Raw genomic sequence first — 14190 nt, 5'->3', positions numbered from 1 at the left:
ATCCAGGAGGATAAACTATAAACAGAGGAGCATTCCCATCCTGCAGGATCCAGGAGGATAAACTATAAACAGAGGAGCATTCCCATCCTGCAGGATCCAGGAGGATAAACTATAAACAGAGGAGCATTCCCATCCTGCAGGATCCAGGAGGATAAACTATAAACAGAGGAGCATTCCCATCCTGCAGGATCCAGGAGGATAAACTATAAACAGAGGAGCATTCCCATCCTGCAGGATCCAGGAGGATAAACTATAAGCAGAGGAGCATTCCCATCCTGCAGGATCCAGGAGGATAAACTATAAACAGAGGAGTATTCCCATCCTGCAGTATCTAAGAGGATAAACTATAAACAGAGGAGCATTCCCATCCTGCAGGATCCAGGAGGATAAACTATAAACAGAGGAGCATTCCCATCCTGCAGGATCCAGGAGGATAAACTATAAGCAGAGGAGCATTCCGATCCTGCAGGATTCAGGGGGATAAACTATAAACAGAGGAGTATTCCCATCCTGCAGTATCTAAGAGGATAAACTATAAACAGAGGAGCATTCCCATCCTGCAGGATCCAGGAGGATAAACTATAAGCAGAGGAGCATTCCGATCCTGCAGGATTCAGGGGGATAAACTATAAACAGAGGAGTATCCCCATCCTGCAGGATCCAGGAGGATAAACTATAAACAGAGGAGCATTCCCATCCTGCAGGATCCAGGAGGATAAACTATAAACAGAGGAGCATTCCCATCCTGCAGGATCCAGGAGGATAAACTATAAACAGAGGAGCATTCCCATCCTGCAGGATCCAGGAGGATAAACTATAAGCAGAGGAGCATTCCCATCCTGCAGGATCCAGGAGGATAAACTATAAACAGAGGAGCTTTCCCATCCTGCAGGATCCAGGAGGATAAACTATAAACAGAGGAGCATTCCCATCCTGCAGGATCCAGGAGGATAAACTATAAACAGAGGAGCATTCCCATCCTGCAGGATCCAGGAGGATAAACTATAAGCAGAGGAGCATTCCCATCCTGCAGGATCCAGGAGGATAAACTATAAACAGAGGAGCATTCCGATCCTGCAGGATCCAGGAGGATAAACTATAAACAGAGGAGCATTCCCATCCTGCAGGATCCAGGAGGATAAACTATAAGCAGAGGAGCATTCCCATCCTGCAGGATTCAGGGGGATAAACTATAAACAGAGGAGTATCCCCATCCTGCAGGATCCAGGAAAATAAACTATAAACAGAGGAGCATTCCCATCCTGCAGGATCCAGGAGGATAAACTATAAACAGAGGAGCATTCCCATCCTGCAGGATCCAGGAGGATAAACTATAAACAGAGGAGCATTCCCATCCTGCAGGATCCAGGAGGATAAACTATAAACAGAGGAGCATTCCCATCCTGCAGGATACAGGAGGATAAACTATAAACAGAGGAGCATTCCCATCCTGCAGGATCCAGGAGGATAAACTATAAACAGAGGAGCATTCCCATCCTGCAGGATCCAGGAGGATAAACTATAAACAGAGGAGCATTCCCATCCTGCAGGATCCAGGAGGATAAACTATAAACAGAGGAGCATTCCCATCCTGCAGGATCCAGGAGGATAAACTATAAACAGAGGAGCATTCCCATCCTGCAGGATCCAGGAGGATAAACTATAAACAGAGGAGCATTCCCATCCTGCAGGATCCAGGAGGATAAACTATAAACAGAGGAGCATTCCCATCCTGCAGGATCCAGGAGGATAAACTATAAACAGAGGAGCATTCCCATCCTGCAGGATCCAGGAGGATAAACTATAAACAGAGGAGCATTCCCATCCTGCAGGATCCAGGAGGATAAACTATAAACAGAGGGCATTCCCACCCTGCAGGATCCAGGAGGATAAACTATAAACAGAGGAGCATTCCCACCCTGCAGGATCCAGGAGGATAAACTATAAACAGAGGAGCATTCCCACCCTGCAGGATCCAGGAGGATAAACTATAAACAGAGGAGCATTCCCACCCTGCAGGATCCAGGAGGATAAACTATAAACAGAGGAGCATTCCCACCCTGCAGGATCCAGGAGGATAAACTATAAACAGAGGAGCATTCCCACCCTGCAGGATCCAGGAGGATAAACTATAAACAGAGGAGCATTCCCATCCTGCAGGATCCAGGAGGATAAACTATAAACAGAGGAGCATTCCCACCCTGCAGGATCCAGGAGGATAAACTATAAACAGAGGAGCATTCCCATCCTGCAGGATCCAGGAGGATAAACTATAAACAGAGGAGCATTCCCATCCTGCAGGATCCAGGAGGATAAACTATAAACAGAGGAGCATTCCCATCCTGCAGGATCCAGGAGGATAAACTATAAACAGAGGAGCATTCCCATCCTGCAGGATCCAGGAGGATAAACTATAAACAGAGGAGCATTCCCATCCTGCAGGATCCAGGAGGATAAACTATAAGCAGAGGAGCATTCCCATCCTGCAGGATCCAGGAGGATAAACTATAAACAGAGGAGCATTCCCATCCTGCAGGATCCAGGAGGCTAAACTATAAACAGAGGAGTATTCCCATCCTGCAGTATCTAAGAGGATAAACTATAAACAGAGGAGCATTCCCATCCTGCAGGATCCAGGAGGATAAACTATAAGCAGAGGAGCATTCCCATCCTGCAGGATCCAGGAGGATAAACTATAAACAGAGGAGCATTCCCATCCTGCAGGATCCAGGAGGATAAACTATAAGCAGAGGAGCATTCCAATCCTGCAGGATCCAGGAGGATAAACTATAAACAGAGGAGCATTCCGATCCTGCAGGATTCAGGAGGATAAACTATAAACAGAGGAGCATTCCCATCCTGCAGGATCCAGGAGGATAAACTATAAACAGAGGAGCATTCCCATCCTGCAGGATTCAGGGGGATAAACTATAAACAGAGGAGTATTCCCATCCTGCAGTATCTAAGAGGATAAACTATAAACAGAGGAGCATTCCCATCCTGCAGGATCCAGGAGGATAAACTATAAACAGAGGAGCATTCCCATCCTGCAGGATCCAGGAGGATAAACTATAAACAGAGGAGCATTCCCATCCTGCAGGATCCAGGAGGATAAACTATAAGCAGAGGAGCATTCCCATCCTGCAGGATTCAGGAGGATAAACTATAAACAGAGGAGCATTCCCATCCTGCAGGATCCAGGAGGATAAACTATAAACAGAGGAGCATTCCCATCCTGCAGGATTCAGGGGGATAAACTATAAACAGAGGAGTATTCCCATCCTGCAGTATCTAAGAGGATAAACTATAAACAGAGGAGCATTCCCATCCTGCAGGATCCAGGAGGATAAACTATAAACAGAGGAGCATTCCCATCCTGCAGGATCCAGGAGGATAAACTATAAGCAGAGGAGCATTCCGATCCTGCAGGATTCAGGGGGATAAACTATAAACAGAGGAGTATTCCCATCCTGCAGTATCTAAGAGGATAAACTATAAACAGAGGAGCATTCCCATCCTGCAGGATCCAGGAGGATAAACTATAAACAGAGGAGCATTCCCATCCTGCAGGATTCAGGGGGATAAACTATAAACAGAGGAGTATCCCCATCCTGCAGGATCCAGGAGGATAAACTATAAACAGAGGAGCATTCCGATCCTGCAGGATCCAGGAGGATAAACTATAAACAGAGGAGCATTCCCATCCTGCAGGATCCAGGAGGATAAACTATAAACAGAGGAGCATTCCGATCCTGCAGGATCCAGGAGGATAAACTATAAACAGAGGAGCATTCCCATCCTGCAGGATCCAGGAGGATAAACTATAAACAGAGGAGCATTCCCATCCTGCAGGATCCAGGAGGATAAACTATAAGCAGAGGAGCATTCCCATCCTGCAGGATTCAGGGGGATAAACTATAAACAGAGGAGTATCCCCATCCTGCAGGATCCAGGAGGATAAACTATAAGCAGAGGAGCATTCCAATCCTGCAGGATCCAGGAGGATAAACTATAAACAGAGGAGCATTCCCATCCTGCAGGATCCAGGAGGATAAACTATAAACAGAGGAGCATTCCCATCCTGCAGGATCCAGGAGGATAAACTATAAACAGAGGAGCATTCCCATCCTGCAGGATCCAGGAGGATAAACTATAAACAGAGGAGCATTCCCATCCTGCAGGATCCAGGAGGATAAACTATAAACAGAGGAGCATTCCCATCCTGCAGGATCCAGGAGGATAAACTATAAACAGAGGAGCATTCCCATCCTGCAGGATCCAGGAGGATAAACTATAAACAGAGGAGCATTCCCATCCTGCAGGATCCAGGAGGATAAACTATAAACAGAGGAGCATTCCCATCCTGCAGGATCCAGGAGGATAAACTATAAACAGAGGAGCATTCCCATCCTGCAGGATCCAGGAGGATAAACTATAAACAGAGGAGCATTCCCATCCTGCAGGATCCAGGAGGATAAACTATAAACAGAGGAGCATTCCCATCCTGCAGGATCCAGGAGGATAAACTATAAACAGAGGAGCATTCCCATCCTGCAGGATCCAGGAGGATAAACTATAAACAGAGGAGCATTCCCATCCTGCAGGATCCAGGAGGATAAACTATAAACAGAGGAGCATTCCCATCCTGCAGGATCCAGGAGGATAAACTATAAACAGAGGAGCATTCCCACCCTGCAGGATCCAGGAGGATAAACTATAAACAGAGGAGCATTCCCATCCTGCAGGATCCAGGAGGATAAACTATAAACAGAGGAGCATTCCCATCCTGCAGGATCCAGGAGGATAAACAGAGGAGCAGGGGCGTAACTACCACGGTCGCAATGGCGACCACTGCGACCGGGCCCGGGAGGTTAGGGGCCCGCAGCCACCCGGCAGATTAGCAGACAGCTCCTGTCAGCAAGAGAGAAGCTGCGCTGATCTGCCACAGTGGACGCGGCCACTATTTGACCCGCTGCCGACATCGGGCCCCCTGCCCGATGTCAGCGGTGGCATCGGGGCCCCCCTCCCCCGTTACCGCGCACAGTAATAATGAAGCATAGAGCGGCCGGCGCCGCTTTGCATCATCATTCTCCCTCTCCATGGAGGATTGGGGAGGCTGACTGCATTATTATAAATGGAGGACTGGGGAAGCTGGCTGCTATATTATACATGGAGGCCTGGGGAGGCTGGCTGCATTATTATAAATGGAGGACTGGGGAAGCTGGCTGCTATATTATACATGGAGGCCTGGGGAGGCTGGCAGCATTATTATACATGGAGGCCTGGGGAGGCTGGCAGCATTATTATACATGGAGGCCTTGGGAGGCTGGCTGCATTATTATGCATGGAGGCCTGGGGAGGCTGGCTGCATTATTATACATGGAGGACTGGGGAGGCTAGCTGCATTATTATAGATGGAGGCCTGGAGAGGCTGGCTGCATTATTATACATGGAGGCCTGGGGAGGCTGGCTGCATTATTATACATGGAGTACTGGGGAGGCTGGCTGCATTATTAGACATGGAGGGCTGGGGAGGCTGGCTGCATTATTATACATGGAGGGCTGGGGAGGCTGGCTGCATTATTATACATGGAGGGCTGGGGAGGCTGGCTGCATTATTATACATGGAGGGCTGGGGAGGCTGGCTGCATTATTATACATGGAGGCCTGGGGAACCTGGCAGCATTATTATACATGAAGGCCTGGGGAGGCTGGCTGCATTATTATACATGGAAAAAGCAAGAAGGCCTGCGGAGACACCATCACATGTCTCAACGCTGGCAGGAAACTAGCCAGGTCTTTCACCGGGAAGGAACAACCACGGGAAGAGCAGTCTCCAGTCAAGGAGACCACCTATGCCAAACATGGTATCCATCCACAGACAGCCGTTTCGGGGTATTTGCCCTTCATCAGTGTGGAGTAGGAATCTGGCTAGTGGGAGCATTGCCTAGTAAAGACTATGTGAGCAAGGATGGTTGACCTTAGGGAGATCAACATCCACCACTGCGGAGACACCATCACGTGTTTCTCAACGCAGTGATTCTAGAGCAATGCCCCCTGGGTAATATTCAAAGCAAGAAGGCCTGCGGAGACACCATCACATGTCTCAACGCTGGCAGGAAACTAGCCAGGTCTTTCACCGGGAAGGAACAACCACGGGAAGAGCAGTCTCCAGTCAAGGAGACCACCTATGCCAAACATGGTATCCATCCACAGACAGCCGTTTCGGGGTATTTGCCCCTCATCAGTGTGGAGTAGGAATCTGGCTAGTGGGAGCATTGCCTAGTAAAGACTATGTGAGCAAGGATGGTTGACCTTAGGGAGATCAACATCCACCACTGCGGAGACACCATCACGTGTTTCTCAACGCAGTGATTCTAGAGCAATGCCCCCTGGGTAATATTCAAAGCAAGAAGGCCTGCGGAGACACCATCACATGTCTCAACGCTGGCAGGAAACTAGCCAGGTCTTTCACCGGGAAGGAACAACCACGGGAAGAGCAGTCTCCAGACAAGGAGACCACCTATGCCAAACATGGTATCCATCCACAGACAGCCGTTTCGGGGTATTTGCCCCTCATCAGTGTGGAGTAGGAATCTGGCTAGTGGGAGCATTGCCTAGTAAAGACTATGTGAGCAAGGATGGTTGACCTTAGGGAGATCAACATCCACCACTGCGGAGACACCATCACGTGTTTCTCAACGCAGTGATTCTAGAGCAATGCCCCCTGGGTAATATTCAAAGCAAGAAGGCCTGCGGAGACACCATCACATGTCTCAACGCTGGCAGGAAACTAGCCAGGTCTTTCACCGGGAAGGAACAACCACGGGAAGAGCAGTCTCCAGACAAGGAGACCACCTATGCCAAACATGGTATCCATCCACAGACAGCCGTTTCGGGGTATTTGCCCCTCATCAGTGTGGAGTAGGAATCTGGCTAGTGGGAGCATTGCCTAGTAAAGACTATGTGAGCAAGGATGGTTGACCTTACGGAGATCAACATCCACCACTGCGGAGACACCATCACGTGTTTCTCAACGCAGTGATTCTAGAGCAATGCCCCCTGGGTAATATTCAAAGCAAGAAGGCCTGCGGAGACACCATCACGTCTCAACGCTGGCAGGAAACTAGCCAGGTCTTTCACCGGGAAGGAACAACCACGGGAAGAGCAGTCTCCAGTCAAGGAGACCACCTATGCCAAACATGGTATCCATCCACAGACAGCTGTTTCGGGGTATTTGCCCCTCATCAGTGTGGAGTAGGAATCTGGCTAGTGGGAGCATTGCCTAGTAAAGACTATGTGAGCAAGGATGGTTGACCTTAGGGAGATCAACATCCACCACTGCGGAGACACCATCACGTGTTTCTCAACGCAGTGATTCTAGAGCAATGCCCCCTGGGTAATATTCAAAGCAAGAAGGCCTGCGGAGACACCATCACATGTCTCAACGCTGGCAGGAAACTAGCCAGGTCTTTCACCGGGAAGGAACAACCACGGGAAGAGCAGTCTCCAGTCAAGGAGACCACCTATGCCAAACATGAATATAAAAGAATGAGGGCAAAATGTGACCAATAATTAAGGTACCAATAAAGACTACACCCTATTACTTGATATGGAGACAGGAGGACTATGGGAATGGTAGTCACGGGGTCAAAAACTGACCAATTCAAAATAACCACAATTACTGCTTTTTTTGCAAAAATATAACAAGTGTTTTATTCATATAATAAATAGCAAAAAAGTGACATAACATGATAAAAACAACATTACACAGTGATCAGGCTACAGCAAGGAGGTGTCACTGACACAATAGAACCAGGAGTCCACCCTTCATTGGGGAAGCAGAATCACCAAAATAATAGGTGGGACATGGCCAGAAGAAACAACAACGGATACTGGGCCCAAATAAACATCAATGATCCGGAATGTGCACACCTAACAAGTGTGCACCAAAGAGGATCAGCATACATAAGGGGTCCAATATCCGAAGAGTCAGACCATTAACCACACCACAATTATAACAGAGACAGGCATTAAAAGATGCAACACATTACTATGCACAAAGTCCCTGTGCTGCACTCACCCATAATGAGGAAGGTGGTACCCGAGTAAAACGTGCCCCCTGGGTAATATTCAAAGCAAGAAGGCCTGCGGAGACACCATCACATGTCTCAACGCTGGCAGGAAACTAGCCAGGTCTTTCACCGGGAAGGAACAACCACGGGAAGAGCAGTCTCCAGTCAAGGAGACAACCTATGCCAAACATGGTATCCATCCACAGACAGCCGTTTCGGGGTATTTGCCCCTCATCAGTGTGGAGTAGGAATCTGGCTAGTGGGAGCATTGCCTAGTAAAGACTATGTGAGCAAGGATGGTTGACCTTACGGAGATCAACATCCACCACTGCGGAGACACCATCACGTGTTTCTCAACGCAGTGATTCTAGAGCAATGCCCCCTGGGTAATATTCAAAGCAAGAAGGCCTGCGGAGACACCATCACGTCTCAACGCTGGCAGGAAACTAGCCAGGTCTTTCACCGGGAAGGAACAACCACGGGAAGAGCAGTCTCCAGTCAAGGAGACCACCTATGCCAAACATGGTATCCATCCACAGACAGCCGTTTCGGGGTATTTGCCCCTCATCAGTCTGCCAGCGTTGAGACATGTGATGGTGTCTCCGCAGGCCTTCTTGCTTTGAATATTACCCAGGGGGCATTGCTCTAGAATCACTGCGTTGAGAAACACGTGATGGTGTCTCCGCAGTGGTGGATGTTGATCTCCCTAAGGTCAACCATCCTTGCTCACGTTATTATACATGGAGGCCTGGGGAGGCTGGCAGCATTATTATACATGGAGGACTGGGGAGGCTAGCTGCATTATTATAGATGGAGGCCTAGAGAGGCTGGCTGCATTATACATGGAGGCCTGGGGAGGCTGGCTGCTATATTATACATGGTGGCCTGGGGAGGCTTAATTATAGATGGAGGCCTGGAGAGGCTGGCTGCATTATTATACATTGAGGCCTGGAGAGATTAGCTGCTATATTATACATGGAGGCCTGGGGAGGCTGGCTGCATTATTATACATGGAGGCCTGGAGAGGCTGACTGCATTATTATACATGGACGCCTGGAGAGGCTGACTGCATTATTATACATGGAGGCCTGGAGAGGCTGACTGCATTATTATACATGGAGGCCTGGAGAGGCTGACTGCATTATTATACATGGAGGCCTGGAGAAGCTGGCTGCTATATTATACATGGAGGCCTGGGGAGGCTGCATTATTATACATGGAAGCCTGGAGAGGCTGGCAGCATTATTATAGATGGAGGCCTGGAGAGGCTGACTGCATTATTATACATTGAGGCCTGGAGAGGCTGACTGCATTATTATACATGGAGGCCTGGGGAGGCTGCATTATTATACATGGAAGCCTGGAGAGGCTGGCTGCATTATTATACATGGAGGCCTGGAGAGGCTGGCTGCATTATTATACATGGAGGACTGGGGAGGCTGGCAGCATTATTATACATGGAGGACTGGGGAGGCTAGCTGCATTATTATAGATGGAGGCCTAGAGAGGCTGGCTGCATTATACATGGAGGCCTGGGGAGGCTGGCTGCTATATTATACATGGTGGCCTGGGGAGGCTAAATAATAGATGGAGGCCTGGAGAGGCTGGCTGCATTATTATACATTGAGGCCTGGAGAGATTAGCTGCTATATTATTCATGGAGGCCTGGGGAGGCTGGCTGCATTATTATACATGGAGGGCTGGGGAGGCTGGCTGCATTATTATATATGGAGGCCTGGAGAGGCTGACTACATTATTATATATGGAGGCCTGGAGAGGCTGACTGCATTATTATACATGGAGGCCTGGAGAGGCTGACTGCATTATTATACATGGAGGCCTGGAGAGGCTGACTGCATTATTATACATGGAGGCCTGGAGAGGCTGACTGCATTATTATACATGGAGGCCTGGAGAAGCTGGCTGCTATATTATACATGGAGGCCTGGGGAGGCTGCATTATTATACATGGAAGCCTGGAGAGGCTGGCAGCATTATTATAGATGGAGGCCTGGAGAGGCTGACTGCATTATTATACATGGAGGCCTGGAGAGGCTGACTGCATTATTATACATGGAGGCCTGGGGAGGCTGCATTATTATACATGGAAGCCTGGAGAGGCTGGCTGCATTATACATGGAGGCCTGGAGAGGCTGGCTGCATTATTATACATGGAGGACTGGGGAGGCTGGCTGCATTATTATAGATGGAGTCCTGGAGAGGCTGACTGCATTATTATAGATGGAGGCCTGGAGATGCTGGGTACATTATACATGGAGGCCTGGAAAGATTAGCTGCTATATTATACATGGAGGCCTGGGGAGGCTGGCTGCATTATTATACATGGAGGGCTGGGGAGGCTGGCTACATTATTATACATGGAGGTCTGGGGGGCTGCTTAATAAACATGAAGGACACCTTATACATGTAAAAGGGCTGCATTATACATGGAGGTCTAGGGGGCTGGAAGTACACCTTATACATGGAATATAGGGGTGCATTATACATGGAGGAGTATGGGGCTGCATAATACAATCTGAAGTTTTATGGGGTTGCGTTATAATACATATAGGACTATGGGGGCTACATTATAATATATGGAGGATTATGGAGCCTACCTTATACATGGACTATGGGGGTGCATTATAAAACATTGGGGACTATGTGGTGCAGTATAATATATGGAGAACTATGGACTGAATTATAATACATGGAGAACTATGAGAAATGTATTATAATATTTAGAGGGCTATGAGGGCTACTTTATACATAGAGGATTATGGGGCTGCATTATAATATATGGAGACCTATGTGGTGCAGTGTAATATATGGAGGACTATGGGGTGCAGTATAATATATGGAGTACTATGGGGTGAATTATAATATATGGAGGACTATGAGAAATTCATGATAATAATTGAAGGGCTACTTTATACATGGAGGATTATGGGGGTGCATTATAATATATGGAGGACTATGTGGTGCAGTATAATATATGGAGTACTATGGGGTGAATTATAATGCATGGAGAACTATGGGAAATGCAATATAATACATGGAGGACTATGGAAGTGTATTCTAAATATGAAGGGTTATGTGGGACCCTTTATATTATATGGAAGGCTATGTGGGTGCCATTATTGTATTGGAGAACTATATACAAGGGGGGACAAAGAAACAAGCATGGGATGGGAACATTTTGTGCTGAGGGAAAAAGGCTCTTTTCCCTCAGCCCCCAGCTTTCCCATGCTCTGCTATACATCTTCTCTCAGCCCCCAGCTTTCCCATGCTCTGCTATACATCTTCTCTCAGCCCCCAGCTTTCCCATGCTCTGCTATACATCTTCTCTCAGCACCCAGCTTTCCCATGCTCTGCTATACATCTTCTCTCAGCACCCAGCTTACCCATGCTCTGCTATACATCTTCTCTCAGCACCCAGCTTTCTCATGCTCTGCTATACATCTTCTCTCAGCACCCAGCTTTCCCATGCTCTGCTATACATCTTCTCTCAGCACCCAGCTTTCCCATGCTCTGCTATACATCTTCTCTCAGCACCCAGCTTCCCCATGCTCTGCTATACATCTTCTCTCAGCACCCAGCTTCCCCATGCTCTGCTATACATCTTCTCTCAGCACCCAGCTTACCCATGCTGTGCTATACATCTTCTCTCAGCACCCAGCTTACCCATGCTCTGCTATACATCTTCTCTCAGCACCCAGCTTTCTCATGCTCTGCTATACATCTTCTCTCAGCACCCAGCTTTCCCATGCTCTGCTATACATCTTCTCTCAGCCCCCAGCTTTCCCATGCTCTGCTATACATCTTCTCTCAGCCCCCAGCTTTCCCATGCTCTGCTATACATCTTCTCTCAGCCCCCAGCTTTCCCATGCTCTGCTATACATCTTCTCTCAGCACCCAGCTTTCCCATGCTCTGCTATACATCTTCTCTCAGCACCCAGCTTACCCATGCTCTGCTATACATCTTCTCTCAGCACCCAGCTTTCTCATGCTCTGCTATACATCTTCTCTCAGCACCCAGCTTTCCCATGCTCTGCTATACATCTTCTCTCAGCACCCAGCTTTCCCATGCTCTGCTATACATCTTCTCTCAGCACCCAGCTTCCCCATGCTCTGCTATACATCTTCTCTCAGCACCCAGCTTCCCCATGCTCTGCTATACATCTTCTCTCAGCACCCAGCTTACCCATGCTGTGCTATACATCTTCTCTCAGCACCCAGCTTTCTCATGCTCTGCTATACATCTTCTCTCAGCACCCAGCTTTCTCATGCTCTGCTATACATCTTCTCTCAGCACTCAGCTTTCCCATGCTCTGCTATACATCTTCTCTCAGCACCCAGCTTTCCCATGCTCTGCTATACATCTTCTCTCAGCACCCAGCTTTCCCATGCTCTGCTATACATCTTCTCTCAGCACCCAGCTTTCCCATGCTCTGCTATACATCTTCTCTCAGCACCCAGCTTACCCATGCTCTGCTATACATCTTCTCTCAGCACCCAGCTTACCCATGCTCTGCTATACATCTTCTCTCAGCACCCAGCTTTCCCATGCTCTGCTATACATCTTCTCTCAGCACCCAGCTTTCCCATGCTCTGCTATACATCTTCTCTCAGCACCCAGCTTTCCCATGCTCTGCTATACATCTTCTCTCAGCACCCAGCTTTCCCATGCTCTGCTATACATCTTCTCTCAGCACTCAGCTTTCCCATGCTCTGCTATACATCTTCTCTCAGCACCCAGCTTTCCCATGCTCTGCTATACATCTTCTCTCAGCACCCAGCTTTCCCCATGCTCTGATATGGGAAAGCTGGGTGCTGAGGGAAAGATGTATAGCAGAGCATGGGGAAGCTGGGTGCTGAGAGAAGATGTATATCAGAACATAGAAACGCTGGGTGCTGATAGAGGGATTTCAGATCATGGGAAATCTGGGTGCTTATTATCCCGTACCCAGTCATTATCCCGTATCCCAAGTGTCAATGTATGTGGAGGGGGGGCCAGGTCTGAACTTTGCACCGGGGCCCATCAAACTCTAGTTACGCCCCTGCAGAGGAGCATCCCCATCCTGCAGGATCCAGGAGGATAAACTAGTCCTGGACAAGCTCTCAGTCCAGACGAGCATATTCTGGGGGGAAACGTCTGATCACCTGTAGATAGGAGACATGCAGTGATATGAAGGCATTGTATACACTGGAGCTGCACTGCTCCTTTAAGAGGACACTACCCCTGGTCCTCACTCCCGGCGCTGCTTACAGGCAGACATGACAGCTGAGCTCGGTGCTGTACACAAGGAGGCTGTGGGGCTGCAGCACTGGGCACAGGCGCCTCCATTACAGACAAGCATCAGCAAGGTGCCGCGTCCACTCACCTGAGCGACTGCGGCCGTTACCGGAGCTCACAGGACCCTGCCCACTCTTCCGTTACTTTCCCTACTTCGGCCGCCCACAACAGCTCCCCGGTAACTGGCCCCGCCTACTCCCGTCACCCGGGTGACCGAGAAGCCAGTCAGAGTGGAGAGGTGTGGAGGCTAGAACGTATGGGCTCCTCAGCGGTCACATGACCAAACAGGAAGGAACTGGGAGGCGCTTACAGCTAATGCAGCTCTATGGAGGGGACTTGGATACGTAAATACAGTATTTTCATATTGCACATTGTCCTCTAATGACTTATCCATAACGGAAAGCCAGTCCATATTGAATTTATACAGAGGAGGGAAACAAGAGCTTTAATGGCTAAAAAAATATTTTTATTAGACCAAAGATTAAAAAAACTTATAGAAAAGAAATATACACACAAGTACAAGAAATAGTGCAAACATGTGTGCTGATAGTATATATAGAGCAAGGGGGAAGGAGGTAAAAACCCACAGCAAGTGAGGAGAGGAGTGCAATGGCCGAGCAGTAATTATCCAGCAGCAGCCTGTATCCCTATCCTGCAGTATTATTTCTTTAAGGCCCCCTTCACACGTCCGTGATACACGTGCGTGTTTGGTCCGTTTCCGTATATACCGGAGACACGGCCAAACGTGCACCAATGTTAATCTATGATTGTGGTCACACGTCCGTTATTTCATTATGTCCGTGTGTGCGTGTCCGTGAT

At 48.4% G+C, this 14190-nt stretch overlaps 1 protein-coding gene across 2 annotated transcripts in view; it reads right to left on the bottom strand.

Moving 5' to 3' along the window:
* Nucleotides 1-13623, bottom strand: part of AHI1 (Abelson helper integration site 1) — a 351645-nt gene extending 338022 nt beyond the window's left edge. Inside the window, exon 1 of one of the 2 annotated variants that reach the window (XM_075339856.1) lies at nucleotides 13460-13623. The gene's annotated coding sequence lies outside the window, so the exon portion shown is untranslated. The remainder of the gene's footprint in view (nucleotides 1-13459) is intronic. The other variant, XM_075339857.1, reaches the window with a different exon arrangement.
* Between the last annotated feature and the right edge of the window lie 567 nt (nucleotides 13624-14190).

The sequence above is a fragment of the Anomaloglossus baeobatrachus genome, chromosome 3, assembly GCF_048569485.1.
Source record: "Anomaloglossus baeobatrachus isolate aAnoBae1 chromosome 3, aAnoBae1.hap1, whole genome shotgun sequence".
Lineage (NCBI taxonomy): Eukaryota > Metazoa > Chordata > Amphibia > Anura > Aromobatidae > Anomaloglossus > Anomaloglossus baeobatrachus.
This window is presented reverse-complemented; position numbering and strand designations above follow the sequence as displayed.